Source organism: Sminthopsis crassicaudata, chromosome 3, assembly GCF_048593235.1.
Source record: "Sminthopsis crassicaudata isolate SCR6 chromosome 3, ASM4859323v1, whole genome shotgun sequence".
Taxonomy (NCBI): Eukaryota; Metazoa; Chordata; class Mammalia; order Dasyuromorphia; family Dasyuridae; genus Sminthopsis; species Sminthopsis crassicaudata.
The window spans coordinates 44,527,349-44,540,942 of NC_133619.1; positions in this window are offsets into that span (position 1 = coordinate 44,527,349).

Below are 13,594 nucleotides of genomic sequence, written 5' to 3' on the forward strand. Positions count from 1 at the left end.
AGAGACTCTGTAATGCTCCAAGTCTTGATGCAATCAGTATGACCTTATCCACAAATAGTAGTATCTGAAGAAATTCACAAGAGATCTCTCTTCACTTTAAACTCTACGATATATTTACTTCAACACAGTGTTGATCACCTTTGGCAAATACACATCTCTCATTTTTATTCCTCACCTAATTCCTCACAAATGGGGGATGGAGTGCCAGACCTGGACATAAGAAGATCTGAATTCAAACCTCAGACACTTACTGGCTGGATGACCCTGAAAAAAATCACTTATATCCTCATCTGTAAAATGAAGTGGAGAAGGAAATAACAATCCTCCAGTATTTCTGCAAAGAAATCTGAACCCTTGGACATGACTGAACCAACATTTTTTTTTATCAGAGGGTCATTAAGAAGTAATTATTATTGTTATTTCTTGAATTTTTTGATGTTGTGATGAGAAATACCTTGTTGAAAGGAATCCTTTATGACACGATTTTGTTTTACTAGGTCAAATGCTTTTTAAATTAGGTAAATAAAAAGCAGAGTAAGATCATACACATTTAAGTGATTTTCTGATAATAAAAAGGTTTTCTACTATAGAATATCACTTGCAAAACTCTCCCTGATCCTTATTAATACCATCAAAAATGTCCTTGATATATGCATAGATAATTTTCAGAGAGATTTTATATTGATGTTAATAATATAAAATTGGCAGGTGGGAAGACCAGAAATTATTAATATTCCTTTGATTATATTTTGGGGGAGGGGGTCTTGAACTGAGTTTTTTCCCCCTCATACTTTTGCTATATTCCCTGATTTGAATATAGGTGCGTATATACTATCAAAATTGGGTCATTACCCACATGGATCTCATCTGAGTATATTTGGTGGAAGCTAGATGTTTTTCAATTTTATTTTTATTTATTTCTTTATTTCTATTTCTTCTATGTGTAACCTGGCTTTTGAGCAAGCCTAGTTTGCCTAATGTGGAGTTTATACCTTGTGGGTGGAAGTAGCTTACTTTATTGGTCTTCTACATCTTTAAAACTCGTAAAACTGAATCATTAACTCTCTTTTCTGCCATCTTTTCCACTGTCCTTTTTCCCATTACTTTCTGCTACAGATGAGAGAATGAAAATCCACCTCTGAAAAATGGTCCTGGGGGTGTTTGTTTCTGTTCCATGTTATTTTTTTCAGTTTCTGGTGATGGACTAAGAGTTTGAGCAGCGATGGAAATTGAGCCATAAAGAATTGGAGCCATGATAATCTTAGAGCCAGGATTGTAGGCAGCATGGTACAGCCAATCAGTCTGATGTGGAAACCCTGAGAAGCAAGGATCCTTGGGACTTGAGTCCAAGGGAACTTTTAGAATTGGAACTGGATTTATGTTCTGTAGCAATGTAGCTAAGCCATAATCCTACTCCCCTTCCCTTCCTCAAAGATTTAGGTATAGGGGGAAGAGGATTCTGCCTCCCAAGTGTTGGGGGGCACTATATTTGTCAATCTGTCATTATACCTTTTGAAGTACATGTTCCCTTGGTAAAAGGTCTAGTGTTACACAAATTAGAATTGTGATTTGAGAATGCAAATGTGCCTGTGGCTGGTCCACTATTCTTGATGGTAAAGAGAGATTGATCGTAGACATGCATACATCTACATGCACATATATATAAACATAGATAGATAGATAGATAGATAGATAGATAGACAGATAGATAGATAGAATTTTTCCTTCTTCTACTTGTCATCCCTAAAGTTTTGTCCTTAAATGCCCTCAGGCTCAGGCAACTTAGTTGGATCTCTCACCAAAGATCATTTTTTTTTTCTCACAAATGTTTTCCATTGTTTTATTATTTGACATGTCTCATAATTTTCCACCATCCTTCCCAGTAATATTTTATAAATGAGTTTAATATATTTTATTTATTAAGAAATAAAACAAATATTTCTAAAACATATTAGAATAGAAAAAAGGATGATTATACATAAAATTTCAAGTCTTTTATGTATATTTTGCTATTCTTTTAAACAAGACTATCATGTAACTTTCTCTTTTTTTCTTCCCTCCTCTCACCATCCCCACCTAGAGATGGCTAGCATTTGATGTGTGTGTATTTATGTATGCATACATATGTAAAATTTGCTTATTAGCTCTTTTTCTGGATTAAAATGATATCTTCCTTCATAAATCTTTTATAGTGAATTTAGGAAACTATAGACAATATGATTTAGTTGTTCTTAAAACAATATTGCTGTTACTGTATACAACGTTTTCTTGGTTCTGCTCATGTATTCTTTATTATTTTGTCAAATTCTATCCATGTTTTTTATTATCAAATTCATTATTTCTTATAGCATAGTAATATTACATCATAATCAGACATATACCTACAATATATTCAGCCTTTCCCCAAATGAGAGGCATCCAGACAATTTCCAATTAAGTAGAACACAGAAGTCACACAATTTATAGCAGTAAATGACCATAGTAACTTTGTGATTGACAAGTGTAAAGACTTAAGTGCTAAGGACAATATTTCATTACTTGGCAAAATTGTTGGGAAAGTTAGAAAGTAGTCTGGTAGAAGCTAGGCAGATTTTGCCATTGATATCTACCTTTCTTATTTGGCAAGTGAGGTCAAAAGTTTGCTGTATAAGCATTTTTAGACTCTTTTAGTCTCCTTTTTATGGCAAGTGATTTGTGTATTTAAAATGTATAGGATCTTCTTTCATTTATTTCCCAACTTACATTGTTGGTTGGTGATAACTTGATTAAATTAAATTCATACTGAAATTGTTTAAATGCATATTACATCTATTTATCATTTGTATTCTTAATTCTAGTTTTTTATCAACTTTTATTTTTATTCTAATAATTCATAGGTCTGGATGTACATAGATTATTGAGGAATAATTCTAATCTCACTAACATTGTTTCCTATCTGTTAAAATGAAATTTATTTCATTTTATGATTTTATTCACTGTACAACATGCTAGTACCCACTTATTTTTTCAAAAAAAATTATTCAATTACACATATTATTCAATATGTGTAAACATAAGATGTCAGTGCAACCTACATGTCTTTTGCCTCTCTTATTTCTTACTTCTGAACCATGTTTTCCAACATATATTTGCCATCCTCAGCAATACTATGTTTGCTTTGACATCACTGTGTTTCAAAGCATATGATGATTTCATTTGAAGCTTTGTATTAAATTCTGGGCAAAATTTTTCTCCCTCTTCATCCTCTCCCACAGAGGTAGGCACACAAGCTGCAATTATTTTCATGGTTACCTTTTTGCAAATACTGCAATATTATATAACTAAATTTCCAGTGACATGATATTTCTTTTTGTCTTTCCACGTACAATAAAAACAATTCATCATCTCTTTTATATGATTCTTTTAATAGAACCTGAGGGCTATCCTCCCATTTGGCTTAAGCTCTTTCAATCAAAAAACCAAATTTGCTTACTCACAATTGCAATCTCCCCTTTGTTTCTCAGTCTGCTAATGTTATATTATGTTGCCACTGGAAACATGCCATGATCTTCTTTCTCTTGTGCTTAGAATATTGCCTAATACCTAGTAAGCATTTACTAAATGCAAATTGATAATTGGTTGCATAGATTGCTATAGTGAATAAATTTATTAACAAGGAATTAGATTATTGATGATTAACCTTTCTGCAATTAATTAGATCAGTCTTTAGAAATAAAACACAGTTTGTTGCCTGAACTATACTCAAAGCTTTTCCTGATTTTTTAGCCAGGCAACTTCAATTTTCTACAATCCATAAGACCTCCATATCATAGTAAGGTATTACATCAGGATTTTGTGGAAACAATATAAGGATTTGTTTTGTCCTCTATTACTCTAGAAAATGACCCCTTGAAAGAAGGGATTATTTCATTCATTTATTTGTGTCTCCAGTGTTTAACACACAGTAAATAATAAAATAATTGATAGTGTAGTTGAAAAATCATGGATCTGGAGTCAAAAGGCATGGATTTTAATATCAGCTCTATTATTTACTGGCCGAGTGATCTTTGGCAAGGCACATCCCTTTGGCCTCAAATTACTCATCTGGATAGTAAAAAGATTGGAATAGATGAGGTTCTCCAAAATCCCTTTAAGGTATATATTCCATAAGAGTTAAGAAAATCACAAATGATAATTAGGCTTATTTATTGTTTACAAGAACTCTAAAAGAATCTTAGCATGTTGCATGACTGGAGCATAATAAGAGGGAATCCTTGTTTGGGCTGAGGCTAATAACTCCTAATTTATTAAAAACTCCAAAATTTCTAGTAACAGTCTGACCCCAAACTTCTTCCTTAATCAAAGGCCAATCTTTTTCAGATTATTCTCCTGATACTTTCACATAGCTACTAGTCATAAAATTTCATAGTCACTGAAAAATTAATTGAATATATCTTTGAAGTAGAAGAATATTGGATATTAGTAAGCTAATGTATTATGATCCAAATATTTCACCAGAAAATATAAATATAATATTCACCAGAATATAAAATATCATAATTTTTTTATTATTAGCCTATGACTAGAAGAAAAGGTAGATCAGTCATTTCATAAAGTGATAATCTTTGTTCTCTATTGATTTCCACTTGCCTCAAAGACAAAAAAAATTGTAAAGGAAGATTACCAGTGTGTTGAGGGTGTGGATCACCCACAAAGGATATGGACAGGTGTCCAACAGAATAAAACATCATAAATGAGTTGTCAATGTGCACTATTGGAGGGAATAATTACAATGATGAAATCATAGATTTCTTCCAAGGATCAAAGTACCAATGTCACCATATATGGAGATGCTTTATTCTAAAATATTATAAAGATGAGACTTTTCATTTCTTTTTTTTTTAGTTTAGTACAAGCGAGGCATCTTTTGTTCCAAAAGTTCTCTGTTTACCTTTCAACAAAACATAAAAACAGAATAATTTTTTTTCTTCCTGATAGAGTTGAAAGGGACATTAAAAGCCTTATAGTCCAATCCCTTCATGTTACAGATGAAGGAAGTGGGTCCCAAAGGTATTGTCTAAGATCACACAGACAGGAAATGATAGGATTTGAGCACAAGGTTTTGGATTCCACCACATTTTCTACTGAATTATATCAATGCATAACTATTTTCCATCCATGGAAATGATGGAACAAAGATTATATATTCTTTCAGAATTAGTCAAGAAGAATCAGGCATATAAATCCCTTGTTATTGTGCATTTAAAATTATCATTCATGAAATGTTGACATGACAAATTAGTTGTAAATTGACCAATTAAAATCTTTAATGATCATAAACTAAAATCTAAACTTTAAATATTTTGCACAAATACATGGATACAATATGTCATCATTAAGAATATTAAATTTTTTGTGCTAATATGAAATGCTGATTTTTATTTTGTTTCTGTTCTGTTTATTTTATCACAATAATAACAAATAATGAGATTTGTGAGGATTAAGGCTACTTTAGAGAAGGCAATTTTTTTGTTTCTCCTAAACTAATTCAAAATTCTATAAACATTATTGAAAGGATAATCTCAAACAATATAAGACAGATTTTGTATGGCAATGGAATACAGCTGACTTTTTTTGACTCTTATCTTGGAAAATGCAACATCCTAAAATATTAGAGTGGAATAAAACCTTAGAGATCATCTGGTCCAATTCTCTCATTTGACAGAAGAGGTAATTAAGAGACAAAAATAAAGAGAAGAAACTTAACTATAATACAATATAATAATAACTATAATGCAAACAAATATAATATCAGATGATAAATTGGTCGTGGCAATCCAAACAACTGTCCTTGCCTACTATTTTAATGCCCTTCTTAATGTAGCTCCTACTTCTCCTTACTATCTCTTCTTGACTGATCATAGATTATTACTTCACATTAATTTAACATTCTAGGTAAACCAGACAATTCACTGTTATTGTATGTCTTTTGTATTATATGTCAATTACATTCTGTCTCTACTCTAGTCAATTTTCCACTCATTTGTCAAATTGTTGTTTTATTGTCCTTATTTTTCCACATCTTCCATGTCTCTCAATACATACCTCATTTACCTCTCACATAAAGGCTTTCTTGATCCTGACCTCTCAGCTGTCAGTCCTAATCCTCCTTCAGAAATTACTTTTTACTTACTTTGAATGGATTTCTATTTACTCCAACTATCTATCTATCTATCTATCTGAACTATCCATCTATTTATCTATCATCTATATCATACCTATGTATTCTTATTACATGCTTATTACTTTCTAGGTAATGAAGAAATATTAGAAGCTTTCTTAATCTATAGAGATGGAAGACAAGGATTATCTCTCTCCCTATGTCCTTATACATAGTTCTAAAAATTTAGCAATAGCAATAAGGCAAAATAAGAAAAACATATTAGCAAAAAAGCAGGCGAAACTGTTCTTATTTCTGACACCATGTTGATGATAAAGTACATATGAATGTTTCCAATCTGTTCTTGATCACTGATTATTTGTTTTATAATTCCTTGCACAATCTTTTGAGATATTTCCTTCTTTAATATAACTTGAAATCAATCGAGTAACTTTTCAAAATGTTGTACCATTAATACAGATCTTTAATCTATCTGTATATTTGGTCAGGTTCAATTGTTTCTTCCAGCTTTATTTTCTTGAATACCATTTCAAATTCCTCATGTAGCCTTTTCATACTGAAATATTAGATTCCACATGTGAAGGATCTATCATATGAATAATGAGATAAGATTGACATAGAAATGATGGCAGATCTGTTCCATTTCACATCTTTTTATTTTGTCCTTAATATGATTTTGCTTAGATGGACTTCATATAAACTTTTCTATAGGGTCATTTTTTTCTTCAATAATTTTGAAGGTGATAGCTTCTATACACTTTAATGTTACTCCTTAAGAATGCCTTATATATGAGAATGCATTATTTTTCAAATAGAATTTTATTGATTTTCCCCTACATCACCTACATTTTTCACTTTATTTCCCTTTATTCCATCCCAAAGAACTATCATTTTTTATAGAAACTGAAAAAGTGAAGGGGGAAGAAAAAATGTTCAGGAAAACTAAGCAACAGTGAAAAATAAAGTGTGATCTTTTATGCAGTACTCAACAAACATTTTCTCTGCCTTTGCAAAGAAATAAGAAGAAGGGAATTTTCAGACATATCTCATTTGTGGTCAAGCTTGAACATTCAAATCTTGCAGCATTCAGTTGTGATTATTTCTTGTTCTTTTTTTTTAGTTACATTATTGAAGTCATTGTGTATTTTATTTTCCTGATTTCATATATTTCCCTTTGCATTACTTTACTATGTAAGACTTTTTATGCTTCACATTATCCATCATATTTATCACTTACTAAAGCATAGCATTATTCAATTGCATTCTATCTCCATTCTGGTCCATTTTTCACTCATTTGTCAAATAGATCTTACTGAAGTGTAGATCTGACTATGTAACTAATTCAATAAATTTCACCCTGTATTCAATAAACTCCAGTGTCTCCCAATTACCTCGTAAAATTTTTATGAGAATGATCTACACATGTATTAAGGATGTTCTTGATGAAAACATTAGAAAAGAACAGACAAGCTTTTGCATGAGTCTCTGCATCAAACTACATTTCATATAATAATTGACTTGATATATTTATTTGTTTATTCAGTCATTTAAATATGGTCTGACTCTTCATGACTTATTGGGGGATTCTTGGTAAAGGCAGTTAGATTGGTTTGTCATTTCCTTCTCTAGCTCATTTTACAGAGGAGAGGTAATCAGGGTTAAGTGACTTGGTCAGGATCACAGTTAGTATCAGAAGCCACATATGAACTCAGTCCTTCCTGACACCATGCCCAGTGCTCAATACACTGAACCATCTAGGTTCTCTGATTTCATATAAAAGCAAAAATTGTTTTCCATTTGTTAATTTATGGAAAAATATTATTTACTTGACTTAAAATAAATAGATTTTTATTCAAAAGATATCTGCTAGCCATGCGTTAATACCATACATGATTTTCTGTGAAAACTCTAAATGGAGGAAGAGTCTCCATCATTTGCTAATTGGGAAAATATCAAATTCATCATTTAAAAAAATCTCTTCTATAACATTCCCAAGTCACCAGCCAATTTGTGCTTGGAAACCTATGTGAATTGAACGTATGAGTATCCAAGGCAGATATTTCTATTTTGAATTATTTTTTATTGCTAGGAAGTTTCTTTTTACATTAAATCCTACCAGTGCTAGAATTCCACAGCCATTAAAGAAAGCTTGGTAGCATAGTATTACTGTGGAAAAAGCTCCAGATTTGAAGTCATGGATGTGGAGTTGTCTCGGCTCTATTACTCACTAACCTGGAAATATAGTGAAACTTGTTTGTGTTTCAATTTCATCACATAAAATAAATTGGACTAAAATGATCTGTAAATTCACTTTGTGTCCTATGCCCTATTATTTTATGAAATCATATAAGGTTCAATCAGAAAAGGATATTAAATTGTTATGTAGAGAAAGCAAGACGTAACAAATGGATAGTCTTAATTTCAAGAGTATTATTAAAAGTGATAGAAGATCAAGAACATTAAGAACATTAAAATGTCCATACGTCATGGGTTTGGAGTGCTTGAAATCAATTCCATTTTGTGACTTTCTCCAATGATTCTTAGCATTCTGAGAGCAGAGAAATCAGAAATTAAGAATCCCAAGGACGAAAATTATCAAACCAAAGGGGTAAAAGGTTATAGGGTATTAAATAATAAAATTTAAAAGTGGCTTATTAATTATGAATGGAGATTTGGGAATTGTTAAAGTGGTCAAAGGGATTATAGATGCAAATTATAGATTTAGATTAAACTAGAGTGGGGCATGTTGGACTCAACAAATATAAAGGGGTCAATGTAGAAGTATGCTAATACATGTTTGATAACTAGTTTTCTAAGGAGAAAACCTTATGGGACACATTTTAAAAGCTTAATCTGATTTATTAATATTTTATCTATCACCTTCTTGAGCCTAGAAAATTGACAAACCACTAATTCAATTCGTGATTTTTAGCAATTGCTGATTTCTGAGATGTGCATATTTACAATTAAAATTCATCTTATACAAGCAGGTTAGAAATGGCTCCAAAACACTCCTGAAGAAGAGGTATGGTGTTATGCAAAACAAGCAAACAAAAACACTGGAATTACTTTGCTACTCATTTGGGTGACCTCAGGACAATTACTTTAGCTCTCTGGACTTCAATTGTCTCAGATGTTAAAAAAAAAAGTGTTGGTCCATCTGAATTCTAAGATTGTTAGGATATGTATGATTCTATAATTTACAAAATATCAACAGACCTAGATGACTTTCAACACATTGGATTTCTCATTCTATGAAAGATCTATAGAAAATGGCTGGGTGTCAGGTGAATTTTTTATAGTTTTAGCCATGTTCCTGAATTGTCATATAATATGAATGGAATGTACCTCAAAATTAGCATTAAAACTGTTCATAACATATTTTTAAAAAATACAAATATCTATGAAAAGACATTGATAAAAAATAGCTTAGAATGGGAGGGAATTGAATTGCTTAACGTTTGTTCACATCAGGATACTATCTGCCCTTTTCCATAAAAATATCAAATCATGTGGTAGACTAGAGTGTGAACTAAAGTGACTAAATTCATAATAACTTCATTGTCCAACATCTCAAGTAAGTAGAACAAGCTTTTCATAGCCTATACAGGAAAATTTTCTATCACAATTGCTATTGGTGATATTCAAATATAATGTTCCACTTCCTCCTCCCCTCCCAAAAAAAAGAACCCTGAAAAATACTATAGTCTATCTCTCAAAAAAAAGCACTGGGAGTTAGAGAATTCAAATGTCAAAAGGAGAGATTGTGTTCATTATTGTCATATCAGCATCTTAGACATTATGTGGGTGCTTTCAATATGGGGAGTAGCAGACCACTTCTCAGAGGACTTTTTTATTATTGTCACTTTAAGAGACAATTGCTTGCACAAGAAGGAGCAGATCTAAACACAGCTGAGTCAACAATATACTTTATTTAAAAAAGAAAAAAACATGCAGCTGACATTTCACTTTAAGCATGACAAAGTTGCTATAATATAACCTTCACTGAACTTGGAAAATTGCCACAAAAAAGTTTCTCTGTGAACTTTTCCTATTTTATTTCTTAGGTTTCTATGAGAATTTCCTGCTTTTATAGCAATATAAATGGGATATATAGATGTAGACTCATAGGTGTGTGTGTATGTGTGTGTGTATCTTGCATTGTTATATAGATAAATACAAAGGTTAAAAGGAGAGAGGAGATAGTAGATCTGAGAATATATTTTATTACTAATGAAGGTACATCAAGAGAAGCGTTATTTTTTCCACAATAACAAAACATTACTCTATCAAATAATTCAGTTGAACATGATTTTTCCCAAGAGGCAATATGGTATAGTACAATGGATAGAATTCTAGATTTGGAATTAGGAATCACTGAATTGAAATTTTGCCTCTGATTTATTAGTTAGTTGTATAAATACAAGAGAGAGACTAATAGCATGGAACACTGAATGGGCCCCAATTTTCTCTTCTACAAAATGAGGGAGTTGATCCCATGATCCCTTAAACTTTAATATCTTATGAACCTTCTAGCCCCAATGAAATCACAGCTCTGATTTTTTTTTTGTTTTTTAAAGTATTCTCACTCTTTTTACAATCTGCAATTTACAAAAAAAAAATTCCATGTTAAATAACACTATTTTACTCCTAAAACCTATTTTCCAAATGCCCACCTGGATTCTTTACTCACTCTGCAATAATTTTAAGCAGTTTAGTGTATATTTGTCCATTTCTCTGTGTAGCAACATTAGCAACCCTTTTAATTGCTGTGATAGGGTGCTCTTTTTTCTCACTTTGAAATATAGAAGCTGAATTTGATTTTCAAAAAATTGTATATTTCTTCTTCTAGATTTGTTATGTAATCCAAATGCTAAAAAGAAGTAAATTAAATTCATGTGCATATGCAACTGTCCATGGAAATGCACCTGTCCAAATAAATAGCCAGAACTTCATTTATATTCACAAAGCGGTAGTTGAAGTTCCCTCTTGGAGAGAGTCACATTTTATTCTAGAGATAGAGATAGAGAAGGGGATTGTATCTTACCTGAAACTCCTTGGAAGAACAAAAATGTCCAATGACTACTATTGATCACAAAATCATGGTTCATGCTAGAGTTCATTCAATGAAAAATGTTCTACTTTCTCTTTAAGTCATCGGGTCATTGAAAAGTATCTCATATTGCTTGTGTTTACAGTCATGGTGCAGAGAGAACAAGGCAACTGTAAAGTCTTGGCAAAGGCGCTGAAATTTAAGACAGGATCTAGATTCAAATTCTGGGCTTTCTACTTCCTAAATGGAAGTTGTTTTATGCTACCCATCCATGACACATCTTGGCTATATGACCAGAATCCCTCTAGCCTGCAGAACCTCTAAGCAGTTTTCTAAAACTATAAATCACAAAGAAGGTGTCTATCTATTTTGATAGATGGAGTTCCTCACTAGGAGCTCCCTCTATCAATGAAAGCTCTTACCCCCAAAATAAAATAATTACTTTAGTTGACCACATGTAGAGAGCTTTACCCATCAGTCACACTTAGTGTTTAAAAACTTTAGATAAATTATTTCATTTTTCATCTATGTCCCCTTAGGAAAGTAATTTAACTTCTCTAGGTCTCATTTTCCTGCCTGTGTAATGAGAGGACTAGCCAGTTAGGGCCCATTTCTTGGAATATGATCACATTTTACCTTTCTAGTGAGTTACACAAATCACGTGCAATATTCTCCATTTCCTGTTTCCCATTCAACCCGAGATATTATCTTTTAAAATGTATTTATTTTTAATATTAAGAAATTAAATTCCAAATTCTCCCCTTTCCCCCACCTTATTAGATAAAAAGCAATGTGATATAAATTATATATGTGTAGACATGCAAAGTATATTTCTATATTAACCATGTCAAAGAATTAAAAAGAAAAGAAGAAGCAAGAAACATAAAGAGAAAAACTCAAAGTTCATAGGTTCTCCCTATGGAGGTGGAAAGCATTTTTTATTATTGGTCCTTTGGAATTAACTTGGATCACTGTATTGATCAGAGTGTTTGATCTCTCCTGGATTATTTTTATTATCATATTGTGGTTACTATGTACCATGTTCTTCTGGTTCTATTAACTTCATTTTGCATCAGTTCATATAAGTCTTCTCAGTTTTTTTTTCCCCTGAAAGTATCCTACCTGTCATTTTTTATAGCATGATAGTATTCAATCATAATCATAAACACAATTTGTTGAGTCATTTTCCAATTGATGGACATTCCTCCTGATTTCCAATTTTTTTCTACTACAAAAAGAGCTCCTATAAATATTTTACTATTTAAGTTCTTTTCCATTTTCTTTTATCCCTTTGGAATCTAATAGTTGTAATGCGTACTTTTATACCTCTTTGAGCATAGTTCCAAATTGCTGTCCAGAATGATCAAAACAGTTCACAACTCCACCAATAATTAATTAGTATACCTATTTGTCCAAATCACCTCCAGGATTTATATTTTCCTTTATCATCATCTCAACCAATGTGATCAGTGTGAAATGTTACCTCAGTAGTGTTAATTCCCATTTCTCTAAACAATAGTGATTTAGAACATTATTTTACTGTAACTATTAATATTCTTCTATGTTAATAGTTTTCCTAATCAATCTTGCCTAGTTATAATGTATGATTTCAATTTCATAATGCTATAATCTTTTTTGCTAGTACTTTGTTTAAAAATTTTAGGAAAATTGGCATATAATTTTCTTAGGTAGAATTCACTCATAAATACATGTGGCACCAGAAAATTTTTCTTAGGGAGCTTATTTATGACTTGTTTGATTTATTTTTTTAAAGTTAAAGTTATTTAATCTTCTATTCATTTTTCAATTAATCTGGAAAGTTTAATTTTTTATATATTCATCCTTTTCATTTATATTTTAAGTTTTGCCAGAATATACTTGGGCAAAGTTATTCCTAATGAATTTTAATTTTATTTTCATTGTTGATATATTTATCTTTTTCATTTTTTATATAGGTGGCTTGCTTTTTATCTTTAGAAAAATTAAATCATCAATGATTTATCAGTTTTATTGGGTATTTTCATAAACCAGTTCCTACCTTGGTTTATTCATACAATGGAATTTTTGCTTGAATTTTATTCATTTCCCCTTTGATTTTAAAGATTTCCATTTTAATGTTTAATTAGATATTTTAAATTTCTTTCTTTTAGTTGCACATTCAATTCATTAATGTATTCTTTCCCTCTTTTACTGATGTATGCATTTAGAGAACTAAATTTTCCCCTACATACTACTTTGGCAGCATCCCACAAATTTTGTTTATGTTGTCTCATTCATTCATATTATTATTATGTCATAATTAATTATATTTATTTATCATTTTATGATTATTTCTTTGACCCATTCATTCTTTATTTCATTTCCAATTAATTTTTAATCTA